At 43.2% G+C, this 25,658-nt stretch overlaps 1 protein-coding gene across 1 annotated transcript in view; it reads left to right on the plus strand.

The window, feature by feature from the left end:
• The first annotated feature begins 783 nt into the window (after positions 1 to 783).
• LOC138261145 (somatostatin receptor type 5-like) overlaps positions 784 to 25,658 on the plus strand; it is a 29,393-nt gene continuing 4,518 nt past the window's right edge. Inside the window, exon 1 of the mRNA XM_069209826.1 lies at positions 784 to 937. The gene's annotated coding sequence lies outside the window, so the exon portion shown is untranslated. The remainder of the gene's footprint in view (positions 938 to 25,658) is intronic.

The following is a 25,658-nucleotide window of genomic DNA, read 5'->3' on the forward strand; positions in this document are numbered from 1 at the left end:
TTAAAGCAGAGTACCTGCTTGTTTATGAAATAAACCACAACTACCCAATTAAAGGTATGGTACTTCTGCAGGGAATTGCAGGTACTCTCCCTCTCGAAATAAAACGATGCAGGTACTCCGTACCTGACAGTAGCAGCAATTTAAAGCACTGGGCCTAGCAGGCACAAAGAACTGGGCCAACTGTCTAGGATTCAAACCTGTGGACGGGTGACACGCTGAGGTGTTCTAGGGATGCATTGACCCACAGAGCTATATCGCCTGCTCCGACTAGAATCTAATCATAGCCCAGTCCTGGCACGTGCTGCTTGAGCCTCCCTGGGCCAGATACCAGTTTATCATTACATTGGGCCTTTATCTCTCCTCCATGCGCTCCGGCGCGTGAAGGGTTAGATTTCCGTTCCCTCGCACTCGTGAAGATGTTCCAGTTCATTTTGTTTCCAAGTAATGTCGGGATGAAGTTAGCCTTTTACGTGTACAGACGTGACCCCTTCACTTGTTCTGTATTCACACGGGTCCCCCTCCCTCCTCTGTGGGCGGTGGCCTGGCACGGGGTAATGCGTGCTGGTGGTGCCGTGCGGGCTCCGAGAGCGGGGCCCCCGTGTTTCCCAGCCACTCAGGGGGCCGCTGTTCTCCCTGCGGCCTCGTAGGGGTGGAAGGGGCCAGGCGCAGCGCGCTCTCCCTGCCGTGGGAAGGCGGCTTCCTATAAAGTTAGCAGCACATGTCAGGGATGGGAACCGCGTGCCTGGGGGGGCCGGGGCCGGGTCTGGGCGGGGGTTAGCGGAGCTCGTGTTTTCATTGTAGTCTGACACTCTGCGCCTCTGCTGCAGGGTTGCAGCCGGGACTCAGTGTCTTCTCAACTTCGTACAGACGCTGTTTTGGCCTCCAGAGCGAGAGCAGCTGCAGAAAGAGGAGACCCTGCTGGAGGGGGCGCTCTCAGGTACGGTGCAGTGTTGGAGCCTTAGTCTGTCCTCGCCCCGCTTTCCACCAGCCTCTGCGCTGTGGGGCACAGAACTTACCCAGGTGATGGCAACTCACCTGAAGCGTTTATTGGCTGAGAGGCTTTACCTGGAGCCTTGATCCGGCTGAGTCTCACTGCTGATGGCCACTCATCCTGCATGCACTCTTCTTGTTTTACTGTCCTCTTCCCTTCCTCTGCCCTTCCCTCCCTTTCAACTTATCTTATTACATTTCCCTTCACTTCTTCGCTCATTTAATTCCCTTCTTCGCCTTGCTCGACCCTTCTTATGATTTGAGCCTCCTTTGATTCTATTTATCTACTTCCCCTCACATCCCTTGTCAGTCTTTCCCCATCCAACCCCTTCCCTTCATGTTCTATCCCTCTCTTCTCTTCCCTTCTATTCTTGTTCTGTCCCTTCACTTCCCTCATGTTCTTTTCCTTTCCTTCCTTTTCCTTTTTTTCCTTTTCCGTTTCTATCCTTTTCTTTCCTTCCTTTCCTTTCCGTTCCTTTCCTTCCTTTTCCTTTTCTTCCCTTTCTTCCTTTTCCTTTTCTTTCTTTCCTTCCTTTATTTTCCTTTCCTTCATTTCCTTCCCTTTCCTTTCCTTTCCTTTCCTTTCCTTTCCTTTCCTTTCCTTTCCTTTCCTTTTCTTCCTTTTCCTTTTCTTCCTTTTCGTTTTCCTTTCCTTTCCGTTCTTTCCCGTCCCCATCCATACTCTATCCTTCCTTTCCCCCTCCGCTGTACGGTTCTTCTTTTTTTCAGTCATTTGATTCTTTTTTAATACTGCTCATCCCCTTTCCCTCTTACCCTTTCCAGTCTCTGTTCTTACTTCGCTCCTTTCCCCTCTCTGGAATTCGACGCCATCATATCTTCATAATGCAATTATTAATGCTTTTAATTATGTGACTGACCCACAGCTTCTAAAGGCTTCACTTTGAGCAGAATCCCTCATGCTGTGCCTATCACGTACTGCTTCACTTCCTCGAGGTTACATACCAGTCTGCTGCCGAAAATACATTCATTCTGTGTATTTCCCCAAAAGAAAATGTGTATTTTATTTCTTTCCTAAAATGAACGTGCCCTACGTTCTTTAACACATGATGAAAACTGGCAAGCAATGGAATCTGTGGAAAAAGTGCCTGGCGCCAGAGCGCCCGCCTCGAGGCCCTCTAATCCAAACACGCGCCGGGCCTTTGATAAGCGCGACGAGGGGGCTCTGGACCCGGGCACCAAAGAGGGCTCTTTTAGAAAAGATGCTGAAATACTAAACCACAGTCTTGGTGCATGAAACGAGGAGCTTGAAAAGCGGGCTCTTCGGACAGGATGCGGAAGCAGCAAACGGCATTCTTTAAGAAATGTGATATGACATAGCCGCTTCTTCGCATGTTGCACTGTCATGTGTGACCCCCAGTGATGCACTCCGGGGTTCATATACACACTGACAGCGGTTGACGAGCAGATGTTTTGCAGATGTGTGTCATCATTAAATGGCAACACCGATATAAGTTTCAATTGTTATATGTTTTGTGTGGTGCTGTGCTGTGTTTATGGAGTACTCTAGTATTCTACTCGATACTATGATGTGGCAAGTTATTGGATGCTATTTCGGGCTACCTTGGGATGGTATGCCAGCTTCTGTTGCAGTATTCTATGTTATGTTACGTTGTGATGTTATGGTGCTGTAGTTTGGATATGTTTATGCTGAAGAGTTCTACGCTATGTCATACAATATTGTTCTGCCACGCTGTAAATAACGCAGTAGAACAATGGAATCCCATGCTACATGCGCATGGCACGTTACATCATGGCATGCTTTGCTGCGCTATATTACACTATGCTGTAGGGTGTGGTGGTGTTGTGGAACTGCAGTGCTATGCTGCACTTTACTATGTTTTACAGTGCTATGGTTTGTCATGGTAGCATATCCTGTGCTATGAAATCATGCGTTATGGCACGTTGTTATGCTACGCTTTGCTTTGTCCCATTAGGCTGTGGGGTGCTTTGGTATGTTGCTTTGCCACACTGCTGTGATATGCCGTGTCATGCCACGCTAAGGTATGTCATGCTACGGTATGGTATCCTGTGCAGTCCGGTCTCATGGTTCACTGGGACGTGCTTTACTGCGCTGTAATTCCGTGTAGGAATCTGCTATGAGACTGTATTGGGTCATGCTGGGTTATATGATGCCATGTCTTGTCATGTTATGCTATGTTATGTCATGTTATGACATATCATGTTATGACATCATTTTATGTTATATGTTATGTTATGACATGTTATGCCATCTTATGTTATGGTATGTTATGACAGGTCTTTTCATGTTATACTATGTCATATGGCATGCCATGTTATATTATGTTATGTCATGGCATGTTATGTTTTGTAATGTCATGTTATCTTATGACTTGTCATGTTATCTTAACTCAGGTTACGTTCACCTAAAATATCTTTCTAGAGACACTGTGGTATAAAACGCGCCAGGCACTGTTTGGGTAGGTTTCTGCTCTTTCTGAACAAACAACCCGCATCACTACTGTCTACAGTGATGCCTGTCCCCACTTACACTATCCTGGCGTCGCGTGGTCCCACTCCCTCTAGTTCAACGGTGCAGCAGGTGCAGTTGCACCAGGGCCCTGAAGCCCGAGGGGGCTTTTCACTATCGCCCTTGACACACCTACCGCGCCGCTGCTCCAGTGTCAGGTCAGCTTAAGGGCAGCATTATGGTGTAAGACCTGACGCAAAACACACATTTTCCTGAAACAAACCGAAAACTGCCAAAATAACTTTAAATTAAAAAAAATTAAAAACGAAGTCAAACGGGACTTTAAAGAATTACTGAGTTTTATTATTTTCACACATCTGTTCAGAATTTATCGGTCTCTGACATGCTCTACAAAAGGAATCGGGCAAATTAACAGCACGTGTTCACCATTCCAATTATAGCTCAAAGATGAAGCGCTCCGTTATTTTGTGAGCGCTCTGATCCTAAAGGTCTCTTGAATACTTCACCTCTTATTTGCATATTTTTCACAATTCTATAAATATGTTGCTGTCTGCTGCACAGCAAGCTTTAAAGGAGTCTGAGTTTGAACATAATTTCAGTGTGTATTAGCTCCCCAAAATATGATCGACTTGCATATCTAATGTTTCACTTAAACCTTTTGCATGTTTTTCTCTTGGAATAAATGAGGGTTTCCATACCATATTACCAGGTAATAATACAAATGATTGATTGATTGAGGACCAGACAAATTACGTGGTTCTGTGGTTGCGGCTCTAGTGATCTTTCAATTGCTCACTGTTGTGTTCAGGTGGTAAATCAGTGCAATAAGGTGAGGCCTTTCCCCATACAGCATTAATCTGTGTTAAAACGACAGCATGAAGCTATAATAAACCCTCAGAATGTGCTGTATGGCAGTATGTTGTTCCTTGCAGGCCGCCCTCATTGTGTTTGCAGCCAATCACAGATTGTTGCAAACACTGACCTGCCTAATTGATATCCTTCTGCCACACCCTGCGACTGGAGATTTTGTGATCTAGTCTATTAGTACTTTGGTTATTTTGTAAAATTAAAGACTGGTCATGAAAAGATGGTTTACAATTTGAGACTTTTTTAGACCAGTCTCATAGAATACCTGAGCCTACTTGCATGTGGATTGTAGGGGGTTCTCATTCATTGATGACTTTTGTTGGTTCACATCCATGGTGATAACTTCCGGATAGACCTGAGGATGTATTAGATCATTTTTGGTTCTAGGTGCACATTAGCTTTTAATATTGTTGATTTCTTACCAGTACTAAGAAGTTCTCCAAAGAGCCACTGACCCCTTCATGGAAACGAAAGTGTGTTAAACTCATAAACCTATGTTGATCCCTATTAAAAATGACTTTGTCTTTGTTGTTTTTTAGAGATACCGAGTCTCTTTTGATGGTAAATAAGCTCTAAACGCACGATAAATACTAAATGGAACAAAGGCTTTGTTAAAAAAAAACTATACTATTCCCTTGTTTGGCTCCAATGAGCTCAAAACCTTAGGTAGTCACTGAGTCAGACTCTGCACTTGTTGGGCACTTAGGGCCTGATTTAGAGTTTAGCGGAGGGGTTACTCCGTCACAGCGGTAACGGATATCCCGTCTGCCAAAATATAAATCCCATAGAATACAATAGCATTTATATTTTGACGGATATTCATCACTGTTATGGTAGAGTAACCCCTCCGCCAAGCTCTAAATCAGGCCTTAAGTCAGAATAAGACATTTAGGGGTTATTACAACTTTGGAGGAGGTGTTAATCCGTCCCAAAAGTGACGGTAATGTGACGGATATACCACCAGCCGTATTACGAGTCCATTATATCCTACGGAACTCGTAATATGGCTGGTGGTATATCCGTCACATTTGGGATGGATTAACACCTCCTCCAAAGTTGTAATAACCCCCTTAATCTTTAAGGGGCAGTAAGCCATACTTTGTCCTAGTGGGTCTCTACTTTAAACTGAAACATTATCTCTGTCAGGGGTCTTAGCAGGGATGGGTTTAGGGCAGTGTGACTGGTGTAACCGCACTGGGCGCTGACCTGGAGAAGGGGCAGTGACCTGGGGGAGGGATGTTTAGCAATAACTAACAGTTTTAAAGCACCTACTGCAGAGTCCCTTGTGCACCAGAAATGTCACAGTAACTCTCGTAATTAATGTTCCTGCTAGAAAGGGAGATCAGAGTTTTGTCTACTGGCAGTTTTGACTCTCCATAATGTAGCGCAGAGGGTTAACTTGCCTGCTGCAAAGAACAGATCTGTATATTATGTGGATAGCTGAGTGGATTAGTAAAGCCAGCCCTTACCAGTGCTTTAAAGTAAATAAGATGTATGAGATGTAGAGAGATGAGGGACACATTTTCTGGGTGGTAGTGAGGGAATCCTAGAAAGAGGTCATGAGGTGGTGTGAAAAAAGATTGTCGTACCAGGCTCTACCAGCGCTAAAGCCGGCCATGGTCCTGAGCCATGCCTTTTTTGTCCCTGGACTTTTTGGTTGCTTAGCCTAATTCTGTCTGCATAGGTTGCTATACCAAAATTTCTGGTGTATGTTGCAGAGTTTTATTAAGACTTTTCAATATATAATGGGTTCTAAGTAGGGAAGTGTGAAGTTGCAAATTCTTCTGTCTGACTCACATCCTTGCAAATATTTTGTAAACTTCAAAATTGTTATCAATCTTATTCAAAATAATTAAGGACGTCTGTATTTCTTCCTCCCTTCTCCTACCAAAAATTCTCCATGACCCCCTCTCAAATAGAATTGTCCCAGAAAGTTTCAAAGTGAGTCAGATCACCTCTCTCATTAAAATATACAATGCTGACCCTGATGACTTAAGCAACTAATGACTAGTTTCCTTTCTCCCATTCTTTTCAAAACTGTTGGCGAGCTATGTGCAGCGCCAAGCCTTTATAAGGCTCTGCGACTCCTATCAACCCAGAGTCAAAACCTGCTGTAGTACAGAATTAGGAATGCTGCACATAATGAATAATGCACACACCATATTAGACAAAGGCCAATCTGCCTTTTAGCTATTCCAGACTTATCAACAGCGTTTAACACATTCAGCCATGACTCCCTATTAAAAATCCTCATAGAACGGATGAACGAGAAGGCTCAGTTCTATTGTGGTTCAAGTGATACTTTTCCCACCACTAACAAGGATAAAACTACTGGCAAACAACTTTCTTCACACCCCTAGAACAAGGGAAGACACAAGGCTTCATCTTCTCTGCCACACTTGTCAACTTATACATGGTGCCTATGACCTCCTTTTTGAGCAATCCTAACATTTTGTTCCACTAAAAAGCCCACCACGCATAATTATACATAAAAGCCTCATCTCATTGATGCTCTTGGAACAACAATGAAAAAGCTTCAGTCCTGAATGATGCTGCATCACCTGAAATTGAGCTCACAGGAGACACAATTTTTATGGATCTCTTTCTCAACACAGCAGTGCTCCCAAACAATCATGGTTAAATGCAGCAGTCATACTCAATTCAAACTAACAATTGTTGACAGAGCAAAATCCTCCATAAAATCAAGCCCCTCATTTTGGCCGATGATTTCAAGATCGCAGTGCAGTCTCTTGTTTTCATTAGGGTTGTGTGAAATTCATATAATTTGCTTTCAAATAGTAATACAAAATTACTGCAGAATTATATAAAATTACATGTAATGAATCAAAAAGACCTCGGCCATGAACAAGAATGAAATTGATTTCTCTGCTCATTGGTTTTGTCATACTTATGTCTGTATATGTTGTCACTTCTATATGTTCTTATCTTTAATTATGTAAAGCATTCTGATACCCCGTCTGTCTGGTTCACGCTATATAAAAACTGCAATAAATCAACAAATAAATATCTTCAGAAGGAGCCATACAATCACATGTGGTCCCTTCTAAATGATTCCAGGAGCGATTAAAGCAGAAACTCCTCAGTTGTGGTCCTGGGGCTCTCTCTATAGTACAAACTCTGGTGCTCTTGAAGGGCTGAGGGCAGGAAGACTCAGTACAAACCCAGACAGTGTAGTCCTGGCCTCACTTCCAGGATCTACCGTGGGTCTGGTCAGCACGATTTCACTGATTTCGGGGATGTGCTGTTCTGCTGACATGAGAGCTCAATTATAGACTGTGAATCCCAAGTTCACTTGAGGTCAGTCACAGTGCCGGATCAGTACAGGGCAATGTTGCACTCATTTCGCTGAGTTGTGAATTAATGCCATTTGTAATGCTGACCATGCAAAACTTAGTTTGCACCAATTGACTAGTGTACTAAACAAGATTTTGCACTAGTCCGGTGATGCTAACACTAGTTCAAGATGAAGTACTGTTTGGCACCAGTGCAAAGTTATCAGGCTTGGGCGCAGTTTTAAATTCCTGGCCCAAGTTGTCAAACTGCAGTCGTTGCTGCATACATTGACGGAGGAGTGAGGGGGGAGATTAAAGTAAATCACGGAAAGTTGGCTGTGTGGATTAATCAACAAGTGCTGCGGATCAGAGACCTGGTCGAATCCGATGTGGAGATTCCAAACACCTATTGTCGTTTCACGATGAGATGGAAGTTCATTCGTGCGTTTTCCAAGAAGGCCCATCTCCTCCCCCTCTGGGGTGTCTACAGTCCGCCCTTCCCTCGCGGCCGGAAGTAATCCAAAGGCTGGGCCTATTGCTTTCTTTCAGCTGCAGATTGTCCCACCCCCAGACTGTTTGTGGCAGTTATACTTTACCCGGTACCTGCAGCCACATGCCCTTGTTATGGCCCCACCGCCCTCCTGCATCATTCTTCCATCACAGGGAACCTCTGAAGCGCTTCCAGGGACTTCCCTAGTCTCGGGTGCTCGCAGGATAGGGGCACGGAGATGGAGTTCGGTGTGTTCAAATCAAGGAAGGCAGCTGCTGTCCCGGACACGCTCAGTGGCAAAAAGATTCCCGCTCAAGATCTCTTTTACTCCTTTTTAAAATGTCTTCGTACATTGTTGGTTGAAAAAAATCCTCCTCAGCTTCACACTAAGCAGACTGAAACTGTGTGAAGACTTAACACAGCCGTACTCAGATACCCCAGATTTACGTGGGCCTTGCAACAAAACGGCACATTCCAGCATCGTGTATGAGGCGCTCCAGTATACACGGTGCTACTGTGTAGCTGCGCGGTTTGGGCTCCCTTCATACAAGCTTATGGTGAAGAGCCGATATCACACAGTGGGACAAAGTGAACCGGAAACCAATGCACACAACGAATTTCGAGAGGTTGTTTGATGACATGGGGCAACCAATGTCTATCCCAGGTTTTACAACCTCCTCTGGACAGTGGCTACAATCACAGATGGCTTTGTTATTCGTGTTTGAGGAAGCATTTATGGGTGGGCTTGGGCATTGCCGGACTATAAGCCACATGCCCTTCATGGTTTGCCAGGGGTGATGGGCTAAAAGCCCCTCCCCTTGAAACCCATACCCCATCTCACACACTAAACTCATTTTCAAAGTTGTCAGTGTTGATGTACGGTTTTCACCACTTTAGGTGTCAATGCAGAGTCTGTACTGCTGACATTGGTGTGCTTTTAGGTAGAGTGAACCCCCAGGTATTGTGACACAATTTCAGAAGAAAAGCCTGTGTACCATGCATTTAATATGTATGTGTACATTTATATGTATGCATGCTTCTACAGGGAGTGCAGAATTATTAGGCAAGTTGTATTTTTGAGGATTAATTTTATTATTGAACAACAACCATGTTCTCAATGAACCCAAAAAACTCATTAATATCAAAACTGAATATTTTTGGAAGTAGTTTTTAGTTTGTTTTTAGTTTTAGCTATGTTAGGGGGATATCTGTGTGTGCAGGTGACTATCACTGTGCATAATTATTAGGCAACTTAACAAAAAAAAATATATACCCATTTCAATTATTTATCATTACCAGTGAAACCAATATAACATCTCAACATTCACAAATATAAATTTCTGACATTCAAAAACAAAACAAATCAGTGACCAATATAGCCACCTTTCTTTGCAAGGACACTCAAAAGCCTGCCATCCATGGATTCTGTCAGTGTTTTGATCTGTTCACCATCAACATTGCGTGCAGCAGCAACCACAGCCTCCCAGACACTGTTCAGAGAGGTGTACTGTTTTCCCTCCTTGTAAATCTCACATTTGATGATGGACCACAGGTTCTCAATGGGGTTCAGATCAGGTGAACAAGGAGGCCATGTCATTAGATTTCCTTCTTTTATACCCTTTCTTGCCAGCCACGCTGTGGAGTACTTGGACGCGTGTGATGGAGCATTGTCCTGCATGAAAATCATGTTTTTCTTGAAGGATGCAGACTTCTTCCTGTACCACTGCTTGAAGAAGGTGTCTTCCAGGAACTGGCAGTAGGACTGGGAGTTGAGCTTGACTCCATCCTCAACCCGAAAAGGCCCCACAAGCTCATCTTTGATGATACCAGCCCAAACCAGTACTCCACCTCCACCTTGCTGGCGTCTGAGTCGGACTGGAGCTCTGCCCTTTACCAATCCAGCCACGGGCCCATCCATCTGGCCCATCAAGACTCACTCTCATTTCATCAGTCCATAAAACCTTAGAAAAATCAGTCTTGAGATATTTCTTGGCCCAGTCTTGACGTTTCAGCTTGTGTGTCTTGTTCAGTGGTGGTCGTCTTTCAGCCTTTCTTACCTTGCCCATGTCTCTGAGTATTGCACACCTTGTGCTTTTGGGCACTCCAGTGATGTTGCAGCTCTGAAATATGGCCAAACTGGTGGCAAGTGGCATCGTGGCAGCTGCACGCTTGACTTTTCTCAGTTCATGGGCAGTTATTTTGCGCCTTGGTTTTTCCACACGCTTCTTGCGACCCTGTTGACTATTTTGAATGAAACGCTTGATTGTTCGATGATCACGCTTCAGAAGCTTTGCAATTTTAAGAGTGCTGCATCCCTCTGCAAGATATCTCACTATTTTTGACTTTTCTGAGCCTGTCAAGTCCTTCTTTTGACCCATTTTGCCAAAGGAAAGGAAGTTTCCTAATAATTATGCACACCTGATATAGGGTGTTGATGTCATTAGACCACACCCCTTCTCATTACAGAGATGCACATCACCTAATATGCTTAATTGGTAGTAGGCTTTCGAGCCTATACAGCTTGGAGTAAGACAACATGCATAAAGAGGATGATGTGGTCAAAATACTAATTTGCCTAATAATTCTGCACTCCCTGTATGTCACTTATACAGCATGCACCTAGCTACAAAGCAGTAGGGCGCTGCACAGAAGTGGGGGTTCACAGCAATTAGTATGCTCAACAAGCGGCGATGAGAAGGAAAAGAGGAGGAGCCTGAGTGTAGACATCCACTATTAATGTATATGGGCGGTCGCAAAGGACGATTCCGATCCCCCATAAAGGCTGGTGGTCTCATTCATAATTATACCAGAGTCGGCAAAGGGTGCCGTTTCATGAGCGGACCCATTCTAGTAAGGGTCCTTACCAATTGAGTGGATATAGCACATTAGTATAAAGACCTACATTCCGGCTCGGCAACCTATGTCTGGCTGTCTTTGCCATTTGTATAGGGCTGTGGTCATCAAACTTTTTAATGCCATGCTCCCCAGTGGAAAAAAATTGTAGGGCCCCCCTCCAAATTTTTCACAATTATTCTATTAAATTGGAAAATCTTTAAATTTGTCTAGACTTATTTAAACATTGCATTTAAGCTTTGGTACTGTTTTAAAAATGCAATCAAATACATGATGACAAACATACTATTCTGGTCAGGCAGACCTTACTAACATGTAACAACAGTGTGATTATTAGAAGTGGGTTCGGGGGTTTTGAAGAGTATTGGGAGTCTCTTCCCTTTTGACACATACTATCAGCTTGGAGATAAATGACAAAACATGTTGGTGATGGCCCATTAGTGAGCGGTTTGGTGCTACTCATTTTTTTCAGCTTACAACAAAGCCCTGTTATCAGCATAATGCTTCTTTTGTCCAGAGCCTGGCGAAGGCAAACTATATTGTGTGATACTCGATGGCACAGTGTGCATTGCCAGGTCTGGTAAGGTCCTGATTCTCCACCCTAGCGGAGTCAAATGTGTTCACAACATGCAGTTCTGTCATCAAATGGAACCCAGAAGAGGCATTAACTGTAATGTTTATTATGTATTTGTCTATTTCTGTAGCCCTTTCATCCATTGCCACACAAGTCAGTGTTTAGTCTTGTATAATTAGGAACCTTAAGTGTCACATCAACGTTGCAAGTAATAACATCTGTATTTGAGTTGAGAGGCTTTCCAAAGCTGTGTGCCAGAAACATGGTGTGTTTTTGTAAATCCAGGAAGGATGCTTGTTTATTGGCACGTTTGTTGGAATGAGCACTGCAATGGCTGTTGTGAAGCCCCCACTGGTATTTTTCAACAGAAGTGACAATGATCTCAGTTCTCTTTAAGAGGCTGAGAAGTTGAAGAGGCATGTATGTGAAAAAGCATTAATCAGAATTGTATTCACTCAGGTGAACATATAAGCTATTGGATCATCTCTATGTGTCCTCCCAAAAGAGAAAGAGAGTGAGATGCCATTATTTGTGTAGTGTGGTGTAGACACAATAAAGTTTGAAGGAGTCTGCAAGAAGTTGACATAAAATATAGCTTCTCTCTTAATAATCTTCTTAAATAGTTTACCTGCTAGTCAATGTTTACTCCATCCCACTCAACTAAGCGTGCCATCATTGTAGAAAAACAAGACAAGGCAAAAGGTCTGGTAGAAACTGTCAGTCATGGAATTATGTGGAATACCTTGATGCCTACCACAGAATATAAGGGCAGCTCACCCCTAAATCTAAGACAATGTAGCAAATTCCTTCCATAGCAAGCCAATCTGACCAGGCTTGAGATCATGCCCAAGTCATTCATTAGTCATCTTACTTGGGCTCTGGAGATGACATTGGTGAGGCACCCAGCCATATCTGCTGTCATCTCAACCTCCTCTCCAGACTGGCATAACTGTTCTTAGCTTGACGATATCAGCAGCAACATTTAATAATTCAACACGTCACAAAGTCGTCTGTTGATTGATTAATGTGTCCTAATATGGAAAACAGATTCTCAGCAAAACAGAGATCGTAGGGAAATATTAAAAAAGCACATCACACTTTCACATTCACACAACCGTTAGCAGTGCCAAGAGGACAATATAATCTTCACATGCATACACGGCCAGTGTGCCAAATCACGAAGACCTGAGCAAGTGTGATGGGGAGAAAGCAGTGCACAGGAAGAGAGCAGGAAGCTGAATTGTTTCCTGTTCACAGTGCAAGCTTGGCTCCTTTACTCACAATGGAAGGTGCAACCCAAGACTGGATCCACTTTTGTGGGTACCCTGAGGTCCCACTCAATGGCCATGGAGCAGCATGAATATGCACACCTCTTGTTTGGTCAGCAAACTTTGCTGCACTCATCCCAGGCCTCCTTCTGGGATGCAGCCCAGGATTTCCCCAGTGATGTAATCCATGATTCCATGCATTTGTGGGAAGAGCTCTAGGAATTTCTGGCAAGCTCCATGTGTACTCCTAAAAGTAATTTTCAAGGGGTGAACATTGACTGCGTATTGGTGCCCGGGTTCTCTTTTGTCCATGCACTGCTGTTTGTAATCAGAGTGTGAGCTTCAGTAACTGCCGCTCCCTCATATTTCTCAGCCAAATAAGTAAACACTCTATTTGAAGTGGTGCCTGTAGTGAGAAGGTTGTGTCTTCAGTATTAAAGGATGGGCTTCATAAGTCCTTCTGTAAACCAGAAGAGGAATCTTTCTGTAATTGGGCGATTGATCATCAGCTCCTACGATGTATTTACTCCTCTTGCATCTCTTCAACCACAGTTGGCCCATGGCCACTTACTTCCACGTCAATGAAGGTCTGAGAAGAAATGTTCACTCTGAACAAACCAATACAGATTGAGGCCCTCATTACATGTGACCTCTTAATTCTGAAAGGGCCAGTACCAGCAGTCACCACCCGCTTCAGAATTATGAGATCTGAGGAAACACTGCAGATTTCTCATTTTTCACCCATCCCAGAGTTTCCAGCAGCTAACAGAAGGCAAAATCTATAGGTGAAAGTTCCTGGTCAATTGAGGAATTATCAGAGGAACCGCAAATGGAGTTACTAATTTCCTCTGTAATTCCTAATTTCTTAGTGGACCATTAGAGTCCAACTCATAATGAGCTGGATTTGACTCACCTTGGGAGTTCTCAGTTCCTCCATTATCGGTAATTTCAGAGGTGGGGAAAATCCAGCCCATTTGCAGGCCACATATAGTGAAGGCCTGTGTGTTGGTGTCATCATATTAAACCTTACAGACATATTTTCATATATTCAAGGTTGAATTTACATTCACTCAATATACATAAATCCCATCAATAAAATGTATTTTATATTCTGCATAAAATAGTTGATTTCCATAAAAAGAGTTTGAAAAATGTATCTACACCAAATTTTCTCCTTATACCAAAGTGCACATATTTGTTTCTCAATCATCAATGACCTGTAGATCTATGTAAAAAAAAAAATAACAATACCATGGGGTTCGTTATTTATCAGGTGCGATAAATAGTACCTATTATAATTTTCTGGGGACTAACATGCAGATTTTTGCGTTTAGCGCACCAAAATATGCGTGATACGGTAAATGCCACATCCTATTTCATGTTACATTTCAGCATTTTTGTGCTGCCAAAATGTAGTAAATATTGAGTTATTTAACACATCCGATAACTATTGGACGTATTAATGAAAACCAAACTTGTAATACTGACCCATGTGTAAACAGGAGTTTACCAACTCATAGACAGGGCCAAAATGTTCAGTCTATGTTCACACAAACATCTATATTGACCCTTAACACAGTCCAATTTCTTTTTTCATTGATCACATTTTAATATATTACCTTGGCCTCTGTGACTGAATCTGGCCAAATATTGTCTTTAAGAGCCTTATGTTTGTATCACCGTCTAATTTAACCATCACAATAATTCAAATGCCCTGGTATAGAGTTTTTGCTATCATGCATTCCTGCTATAATGTTAACATAACAAAAGGTTAACATCCTAATATTTTCATGCTCATAATGCTTATCATGATTATTGTTAGTACCTTCAGCTATTTTATCATCTGGGTTTTGAGAGCATCCCTGTCAAATTGACGTATTGCAAACAATTTAGAATGGGCTTTGAGTCCATCCCTTTCAACGATTTACTTTTATGCCTTGCTCCTTTAGCCATTGTATTGAGATGATTGTGCCAATCATGTCTTGGTTCAGCCCAGTGAAGTATTCATCTCTCATTCAAATGTTGTGGCTGTTTAGGTGTATCCTTCCATCTTTTAGGTGTATCCTTCCATCTCCTCTTGAGTGTTTACATTAAACTACATGATGGACTGTTTTACTATAACCGTATTTCTATAACTATATCCCTCTCTGCTTCTGGTGGCTCTTTCCTGTGTATCTCTGTCTAATGTGCTATTGCTGCAAGTATTTACACATTAAAATCAGAACTATTGGCTTTGCCGATGCTTGTTAAAAGGAATTTAATTCCACCTTGAAAAATTCTAAAACAGTGATCTTTAAAATGTTCTCCCTAGTAATACAATAATACTTTCTCACACCCTTATTCTGTCAAATCTTTAATTTTGTACATTCATCCTTACCTATAAATATATATATATATATATATATATACACCCACACACAGGCACACACTTACGCACAACACACGCACACACATGCACACACATATCAGTTTTCCCACTGAAATAGCTTTCTTATGCTAATAACTCTGGCATTTGATGAATCTGCTCAAATCTTTCCAAAAAATCATCCAACTCGGTTACTTCAAGGAAAGCTTTGCACTGATTCTTCAAGCAGTGGCCAAAAGAAGAGGGAGTCCCAAAAACCGATTCCCAATGTTAATTCCCTTCAGAAACGAAGCTGTTTGATGCCAAAAAAAGTGGTTGAGTGGATTTGCACCACATTTCGCAAAAAGTTTCAGGTGTCCTCAGAAAGTGTGATTTTTCTGTTTCGATGGAAATCTGTTGAGGATTTTTTTTCACATTTAGCATTTAAAGTGGTCCTCTGGTTGGACTTGAAGGGTTTAAAATGTTAGGCACATCTGGAAGAGTGGTTCTGCAGGAAACACATGATATGGAAAATTAAAACCATACAGCCTTTTGATTGGCTAAAAGAGCTATTTCTCCTGTCGGCCAGTTCAGTACCATGAGACCGGTCCTCGTCCTATAGATCTGAATGTTTTGATTGGCTGGCCACAACTCAGAAGAAAACGTTGAGGCCAACATACAGAAGTTGGGGACTCAATCCTCATGTCCTGAGGTCATTAAAAAAACGGGATAAGTGGGCCTAATAGGGACACCCTGACCCTCTGGCATTTGTCTGAAAATTACTTGGTGCTAGTTCTACAGTCCACCCGCAGGACCCAGCATATCCCTCTGTGAGGTATCAAATCAGGACCTCGAATGCCTCTCTAAACCGGCAATGTAAATTAATTATCACTAACATTTGTTTGCATAGCCCAAGTGTTAAATGGAGCCTAGCTATTACTTCAGTCTTCCAAAATTCCCTCTTTCTTTCTGGATGAACCATTAATTTCTTCACTATGATTCGTTTTTTTTTAGCAATTTTTTTTTATTAAGGACCACCCTTATTTTAAATTCCTTGTCATGCATCTTTGCCAGTTACTTGTAATCTGTTGTTTTGCAAAGCATAAGTAACAGTTTTTAGTTTTGTGATGTCCAATCTGCCTGTAATTCCTAGAGTTACAAATGATCCTGCCTTAAGACCCAGTGTGTTGACAGCTCACAGTCAGAAAACCCAATAAAAGAACTTTAATCTACCTAGTAGCTGACCTTTAGCTACCACTGGAATGATAGCCATGAAAGCACATTAGACACGGGTCTACAAGGCTCTTCTTGTAATTCTAGTCATCCTTTACCATTTACTTCCTCACACTAAATCTTTGTTCTTTCCAAGCGAACCCATGTGGGAGGGGGACCCTCTTTTTCTCTTTGGCTTTGTTTATATTTCCTTATTGAGTATTAACCAAAGCATAAAGTAAGCAAATGACTAAAATTAAGCCATGAAAAAAACTTCAAAGTAAAGGGACACATGACCGCAGAGCTACATCCATGGTAAATGTATATACTCTCAGTCAGCTGCCACGTAAGTGGAGGGGGAGGGCGAGGGGCGAGGACAGCACTGTTTTCCTCTTGCTGTACATTTGTAACACGGGCCCTCTATTCATTGCGCATGCCCCCCCCCCCCTACATCTTGAGGTAAAACTACTTCCGGGGAAACCACATGAAAACATCTCCTAGTTTCTTCCGTTTGCTCTCCTTATTCGGCTTCTGCAAGGATTACATTAAATTAAATGTGGTAATGAACCCTGACATTTATATTTACGCCCCTTTTAATTTGCTCTCACACTCAGTTTCTTCTCAATTATTCAGTTTGTCCCACAATTCCCAATACTCCTAAAGATACTATCCTTATTCCTCTCAAAATATACTTGTTTCGTAATTGCATAGATTATGTTAATGCAAGGTCCTCTATAATTCTAATAATCCCTACGACCACGTTCTTTCCTATCGTATTAACAACAAGCATAGAGATAAAACATAGTCCTTGGATGCACTTGTTGTCCCAACTGTGAGAAAAGACACCCTACAGGTTGTTGTAAATTGGGGCAGACTCAATTAACCCCGCATCACTTCAAGGTGGGCTGATACAGAAGTAGTATATCCTTGTACACGTATCTAAACAATATGTTGTAATGATAAGTAAAAAACAGTGCAAGGATTTACAAAAAAGGAGAGAAATTGCGCATTGAAAAATTAGACAGTTCCTCCAAGACACCCCGTCCACTTTTTCAAGGGTGTCGGTAGCAATAGTGCAGTACGTGCAGTGACACCGGTGCCCAGAGGTCAGAGGGGCCCACTGTAAACCAATTGTAGCTGTTTTTTTATTCTCATACCAGGGGATCGGAGCCCATTTACCTTGTTAATAGAGGGCCCGTGGCCGCCTCACGACTCAACGAGTCCCATTTGATGCAAACTTATATATCAAGAGCATCCCCACTTGTTGCAATAGGTTGATGCCACAGTTCGTGTTCATGAATGCCTCAAGAGAACTATTGCATGTCCCCTGGGATGTTAGTAACTTTAAGATTCAGTGTGTAGCTGCTAACTACAGGTCATCATCCGGACCATTGATTTATGCAGTGAAGCTCTATTGACCTGTTGTTACTTCTAAACATCGCTAAAGGGGAAATAAACATTTATTATGACAAACATGCTCTTCATTCACCATCTGCTAAAAGAAGCCTCGCTAGTAGGCCCACATCTTTTTCTCATCTCCTGACAGTCACTTTTTCTTTCTGGGTGTAGCATGACGATATTTTTTTTCACTTTTTAGGGTTTAAAAAAATATTATTAATAAGGACGTATCATATGCCAAATCCCGTGGCGTGAATGTTTTCCAGATAGTCCAGAACCAATTCCTTTGCCCAAGCAGCAGACTTTAGTTTAATCTCAGGTTCGCTAGTAATATCTGGCTTAAGGCCCAATGTGTTGACAGCACAGTCAGAAAATCTAATACACAAGCCCTTTGATCTGTTCAGGCGCTGACTTTAGTTACCACTTGAATGACACCCATGAGAGTAGATTGGAAACGGGCCTAGAAGCGTCTTTTTGTAAATCTAGCGCTAGCCGTGCGTTCCCTTTGCCTTCCTTAGTCCAATTCCATTTTCATCCTTTTCCTTCCCAGGGGCACAAACGCCACCCCTTTTCTCCATCCTGTAAATTGGCAACACACTGCCTCCCTCTTTGTCACACTTCCACCCCCACCCCGATATTTGTAGACAGAAATGTCGGGGGGTGGGGAACCACTTGCAATTGCTTCCTAGCTTCTTCTTCCTGCTGTTCTGATTCGAGGAAACTACTCTCCTAAGATATAAAATAGCACTTCTTCTTCACCCTTACTTTTTGTTTAGTTTTATAATCTCTTCTTCATCCCTATTCTAATTCCCCCAGCTCCCTACCAAAGGCTTGTTTTATGGTCTTTCCTGCAGAGGGGTGCTACATATATTTTAACAAACAAATAACATTACATCAAAACATACAGTGCAATATACATTTAAAAAAGAGAAAATTAAAGTTTTACTTACCGTATTCTGCAGCCCATCCTCAATGCTCGCCAGTCCGGAGCTCCACACTTCTCCGAGTGTGAGGTGACGTCACACAGCCAACTACCTTATCCAGTCTAGACGCTGCTCTCATGCTGTTAATCACCATTGGCGGAATGCACTGGAGCTCTGTGCCTGCCGTCTAACCCCGCTGTCCAGATAACTGGGTTAAGAGGTTTGGATTCTGCATGTAGAGCCGGCTGCAGTAAAATGCTGGCCAAACCTCCATGCACACATCAAACTGAAGTGGTCACTCCTCATTGCTGCCAATCAGCAGAACTGGTGGACTGGCCCTGCACCCACACGCCGTTTGGCAGAGAGTACAAAATAAAATGGTAATAAAATCGTGTTATTACCATTTTATTTTTCACTCTTTCTGCAGCAGTGTGGGAGGGCGACGCTCCTCCACTCAAATGGAGGAACGGCCACTGCATAACATAACTTCACTGTTGACCTCAGGTCAACCATTCCATAGAGGTTACCTTTTCCAGTGGACATAATGGAATTCCCATGAATACATAGAATTCCGGAAATGTGGAGAAGAAGAGATTTACATGAGATCTCAGGGGCATATTTATACTCTGTTTGCGCCGGAATTGCGTCGTTTTTTTTTACGCAATTCCAACGCAAAACTAACTCCATATTTATACTTTGGCTTTAGACGCGTCTAGCGCCAAAGTCCATGGAGTTTGCGTCATTTTTTAGCGTGGACACCTACTTTGCGTTAATGATATGCAAGGTAGGCATTCCCGTCTAAAAAATTGACTCCGAGGCATGTGCGCCGTATTTACACTCCCAAGCAAAATTCACGCCCGGGAGTGGGCAGGTCAAAAAAAATGACGTACGGCCTCTTTTATGCCGTTTTTTAGCGCCTGGTCAGGGCAGGCGTTAAGGGACCTGTGGGCTCGGAAGGAGCCCAGAGGTGCCCTCCCATGCCCCCAGGGACACCCCCTGCCACCCTTGCCCACCCCAGGAGGACACCCAAGGCTGGAGGGACCCATCCCAGGGACATTAAGGTAAGTTCCGGTAAGTATTTTTTTTTTTTTTTTGGTGGCATAGGGGGGCCTGATTTGTGCCCCCCTACATGCCACTATGCCCAATGACCATGCCCAGGGGACAGAAGTCCCCTGGGCATGGCCATTGGGCAAGGGGGCATGACTCCTGTCTTTGCTAAGACAGGAGTCATTTCTATGGGGGTTGGGAGTCGAAAAAAATGGCGCAAATCGGGTTGAGGCGAAAAATTTGCCTCAGCCTTACTTGCCCCATTTTTTGGTGCCCAAGCTCCATATCCCCCTACGCCGGCGCTGCCTGGTGTACGTCGTTTTTTTCCACGCACACCAGGCAGCGCCGGCGGCTAACGCCGGCTAACGTCATTGATTAAATACGGCGCCCGCATGGCGCTTCAGAATGGCGTTAGCCGGCGCTAATTTTTTTGACGCAAAACTGCGTTAGCGCAGTTTTGCGTCAAAAAGTATAAATATGGCCCTCAGTTCCTTTCTTTAACCCTTTAAACCCCTTTTCAATAGCTCCCCTGTTGAAGTCTGCCCCACCATAGGCTTGTTTATTTGAACCATTTCAATGACAAGGTATCTGTTGAAAAATTTCAGCCAGTCACGTAAACCTGTTGAGACAGAATGGTGGCTGATGGAGAAAAACTTCCACTATGTGGAGAAGATACACATTATAAGTCATCAAACTTCAAATATTCCCTGCATCAATGAAAGCAGTGGTCAAAAGAGGCAGACGAAAGGCTACATTTTCTTCAGTACAGAACAATGGACAGTCTAACTTTTCTGTTGGATTACATAAAACTATGGCTTATTATATTTAGGAGTGATGGTCTCAGTGGGGCCCTTACTAGCTCATTTTAGTACAATCAGTGCCCGACCACTTTTTGGCTGCTTTGTGGCTGATTAATGTTCTTCCCTGCTTTCTGTATGCCATCTCTGTCTTACTAGCCTGCATGCAGTTCACATCTTGTGCATATTCATCACTCAAGAAAAAATCCAGATGTTTTCTGGCCCCTTTCGTTCTTTGTCGCTTACTGTCAGCTATGTTTGCAGCTGTCAGATTGTCTTTCTTACAAAATGCCTTCACTCCTAAGCCACTCTTATTTTCTCATCGTGTACACTAGAAGCCTTTATCTGTTTGGCCTCCTCAGCACCGTACCCTGGCCGAAGAGCTTCTGACTGGGTCCGGAGGGGGGCCCCTGCGTGTACCTTGCAGGGGGGGATCCTCAAGTATTGTTATGCTACTGCTTATGACCTGATTTAGAGTTTGTCATACAGTGCACTTGGCACATATATGGTGGAGTACCCTCTATTTTAAATGGGCACACCATTATGTTTCTTACAACAGTGCCCCTCCATCATAGAAAGCCCTGCACTGGTGCTCTAGGGCGGACGCTCTGATGTATTTTTCCAGTTTAGGATCGCCGATGAAAGCTTGGCAGCCCTGAACTGAAAAAAATGAAAAATTACCCCAACACTCTGGAGAAAAAAACCCAGGCTGTTACAGTTATTTCTTTTTTTGTTTTTCAAAAACAAAACCTAGTTTGGACATTTGTTTTTGGAAAAAAAAAATGCTGAGTAGCATCCCGCTCAGCCAGTCTTCAGTACTGGCAGGGATTCCTCCGAACTTACAGAGGTTTCCACCTGGCTGGCCGAGATCTCTTCATTTGATGGACAGTGGTCTTCTCAGGGTGACCAAATGAATGACCTCGTCGGATTCTTTCCTAAACCTAGGAAAGTCAGAAATTTGCTCTAAATATAGAAGTAGGCTTTGTGCAGTGGACTTATATTTGGGAACATTTCCCGGCTGCCTTTCTGTCCTATATCTGCTTTGTCTGGTGCAATGATGTTAGAGGCCATTTTGCACCTTGGCCAGAAAATGCTAAGCAGAGGCCCTAGACAAATTGAAACTTATGCAATTTGGTGTTTTCTTCCTTTGCAATATACCAGAGTTGAGTATGAAACAATTACAAACGTGGACCCTGTGCACTTTTGTCATGAATTGATTGTCACAGGCTATAAAATTGCATTAAGATTCTACTAAGCACTCTGTGCCAAAGTCTTTTTCTTCAATTTGCAAGATTTTATTTATGTTTATTTCCGAAATCATTTCAATAAAGTTTCAGGAAATGTGACGACATGGGAATGTACTGAGTATTTTGACACTGCTTAATTCAAATACTGACTTACTCTTACAGTCCACTTTATCTGAACATCTTTTACCAATCTTGCCTGGATTTAGATGTAGACCTTCTCTTTGGTGCACCTGCTTCTCCATCTCCAGTCAGTATCAATTCATCATTTTTATGTAGATAAAATGGCTCTGTTGTGGGGGGAAAAGAGAGCTCAGAGAAAAAAGAAAATATTTGAGTAAACATGAACAGAAACGGAAACCATGGTAGATAGGAAACTTAACATACACATGCAATTAGGATATTGATTTCTGCCTCAAGTTGCTAGCACAACCCCGCAGAAATCCTGTTTACAACGCTTTCCATACCTTGTACACCAAGGTAGATCTCTTAATTCTTGTATCACCACCTATAGATTTTCATACTTAGTGGTGATAATTTGTTGCCCTACAGTCTAAAAGTCACCTCAACAGAGAGAACGTCAAAGAAAAGACAAAACCATGCAGTGGCATTTTCACTAATCCCTAAAAAAGCATTTAGAAATTTAAAAATGGCCTAGCGCCAGCTATCGCCACATTAGCGTAATTTTTTTTTACTCTAATGTGGCGACAGTGTGGCAAAAATGCTGCACCACATTTACAAAATGGTGCAATGCACGCATTGATCCACTTTGTAAACCCTTATGCCACATTATGCCTGTGCCAGGTATAATGTATGCAAGGGGGGCATTCCCCCATTAGGGGGTCCGCAAAAATGGCTCAGTGGAATTTATAAGATTCCACTCTGCCATTTTTAGCCTCATTTTTAACACCTGCACAGAGCAGGCGTTAAAAGGAGGCACACCAAACATTTTGTCACTAATCCTGCAAAGTAAAACAACAGCATGAAAAAATGATGACGCTTTTGCCCCTAACCCGCGCTATGGTGTGTTGTATGTTAAGTACGGTGCACACATGGTGGCGTTAGGGGGGTGCAATGGGCCACAAGAAAAGTAGCACTTCCTGATATGAAGCGCCACTTTTCTTAAATCTGGGCCTTAACGTTGACATTGTGTGCATCATAAAGCAAAAGTCCAGAGTGCAAGTGATTCTGTGTATCTGTTCTTCTAAGTGCAAAGTAAAGTGAAGGGTGGCTTGAACAGGTTGGTACCCTCTTTCACTCACTTACTTTCACTTGTCTTACCTTTTCCTTGTCATGGCACTTCTTAGCGCTGATTGTAAAACACAAAATGGTACTTGCAAACCTGCCAGGTACGAAACGCAGGGAAGGTCAACCTTAACTACTAAAAATCCTAGTTGTCAAGAATTTCCTAAAACTAATAAAATTGTGTTCTTTTTGCATGTTGTAGGGCTGTGAATTCCAGATTATGGATGCAGGTATAGAAAAATACCAATCTCCATAGATAAGGTTCCAGATTTGATAAAACAGGGGGAAGTTGATTTGAAGTTACAGAGTGTCAGTCTGAAAATATAGCATAAACCTAGCAACATAATGTTAGGAAGGCGATTATCAGTTCTAAGAAGGAAATTATACACTATATGGGCAGCCGGTGGAGAGACATGAGCACTGGTGAAATAAGTTTATGTCTAGTTGTACCTGAGATCAGTTGGGTGGTGGTATTCTGGACGAGCGGGAGCTGAAGATGTTTTTCAGGAGCTGCTTGGTATATGGAATTAGTACTGATAACCATGGATTGAATGAATGCATTGATACCTAAGAACTGTAAGATTGTTTCAATAATTGAAAAGTCATTGAGGATGCATAATTTGATGGAAGAGAAATTAGAGCTTTGGAAGGTTGAAGCTCCACTTAAGATAATGGGGTGGCCTAGGGCTAATAAAGGCTGGTATAAGCCTTCTGCTCCAACATTCCAATGTATGTCTTTCTGTTTCTTCCTTTTTAATTTAGAACATTCTACTTTGAGTGGGTGGAATACCCAAATATTCTATTGGCCCTCCCCCTCTGGCTATACCAGTTGTTAAAGGCCCTCTCTGTCATTATAGGCCATTACCTGCAGCTCGGACCTTTAACTTTGGGTTTAGGACCTTTAACTGCTGGGATAGTCCTCAGCAGAGAGTATAAAGCTGTGAGACACTCGTGCCGCCTGTGAGCCAGGTGACTTATAGGAGTGCATCCTGATTCTAGGTGTGGGCAAAAATTTCCGCTCTGCCGGTGGAATTCGCAGTGTTTTGCCCACTCCGTTTGGAGTGTAGAGTTGTCGCAAAACTCCACCAGCCGCTGCGTGGCAGAGGTTTTTCTCACACACTGCTCGCCAAAGTTAAGTTGGTAAGTGTGAGCAAAAGTCTGTGCCCCGTAGCATGATTTCTGGGTGCTAGAACCCTTCCTAGCAAGAGTTTTCAATGTTGGCGGTTGCAGCAGGGCACGATTGTTTGTGTTGAGAACGCTGGCACCCAAGTAGAAAATCTACTCAAGTGGCAGAAAGAAGCAGTCCCCTCTGGTGCACTGCTTGGTGCAGTTCGCGCTGATGTTACAGTGCAGAACAATGTCCAGGTGCAAAAAATCAGCACGAGCAGCATGGCATGCTAAATGCTGTCGCACGCAGAAGAGAAAGCTGGCACCCAAGTAGAAAATGTACTCGAGTGGCATAAAGGAGCAACTCCCTCTGGTGCACTGCATGGTGCAGTTCGCGCTGATGTTACAGTGCAAAACAATTTCCCAGTGCAAAAAATCAGCGCAAGCAGCGTGGCATGCCAAATGCTGCCTGCTCGCAGAACTCAACGGAATCTCGCTTACAATAACTCTGCGGAATTCCGTCGAGTGAAACTCCTCGAGTTCCGCCCAGGCCTACTGGATTCCTAGAATGCAGACAACTTTTGTTGGAACAGGTTTATGCCCTATCATTTCTGGCCAAACAATATTTTTCTAAAGGCTATAATCTGAAAAAAGTAAGAATCACCCTCATAGCTGGGTTCATTTTCAAAAAAATGAATGGATATCCACCACTGAGAGTCTGAAAGGTGGCCATGTCTTTAAGTAAAGGGCCCTGAATCAGCCTGGGACGGTATTACAGAAGTGCCGCGGGGGCACAACGGGCATTTGCTCTCACTTTGTGTGCCCTCCAGGCATTTATATATACCAGAAGGGGCCACAAACGCTTATGCAGGCCTTTCTGTAATACAGAGAGCCTAGCACATATGTATCACGAGTGCTATCATTAGAGGGTGTTCCCTCTTTTGCATGGGGGGTATGGCTCAATGCAAATGAGAGAATCTCTTTGCCTCTGCACCCACCCCATATTACCGCTGTGGGTGCAGATTCAAACATGCCTTTAGGAGGCTCACTAAAAGTGTGCCACAAAAGGTGGCACTCTTTCAGTGCTTCGCTTGAAGACAGCCCTCTGGAGGGATGAAAGGGGTCCCGTGGACCTCCCATACATCCCCTTGCAGATGGGTGCAGTGACTCAATGCACCCTCCTGCCAGGAGATCTCTAGTCCCTCATAAAAGTGCAGGCCGGTTGATGCCTGCATAGAGAAACACAGAGCACCTTTTAAACTGCTGCTTTGTATTTCTCTTGATTCCCTGGGGCAGCACAAGTTCACGGCTGCCCAGTGCATTCAACAAAATATAGTGCACGTTCCCTGTTTGCACACAGAACACCTGCTTAAAGGTGAACCATGGAAAAGTGCGCCTATGTGTAATAGGGCCCCAGATGTGATAGATGAATACAAGCTGGGTTTCAACCGTGCACATGTAAAATTGGGCTCCCACCTAAGGAGTATTGTGGCAAGGGAACTATGTAAAAAAGAGGAAGGAACAGCCCCTAAGGGA

The sequence above is a fragment of the Pleurodeles waltl genome, chromosome 10, assembly GCF_031143425.1.
Source record: "Pleurodeles waltl isolate 20211129_DDA chromosome 10, aPleWal1.hap1.20221129, whole genome shotgun sequence".
NCBI lineage: Eukaryota > Metazoa > Chordata > Amphibia > Caudata > Salamandridae > Pleurodeles > Pleurodeles waltl.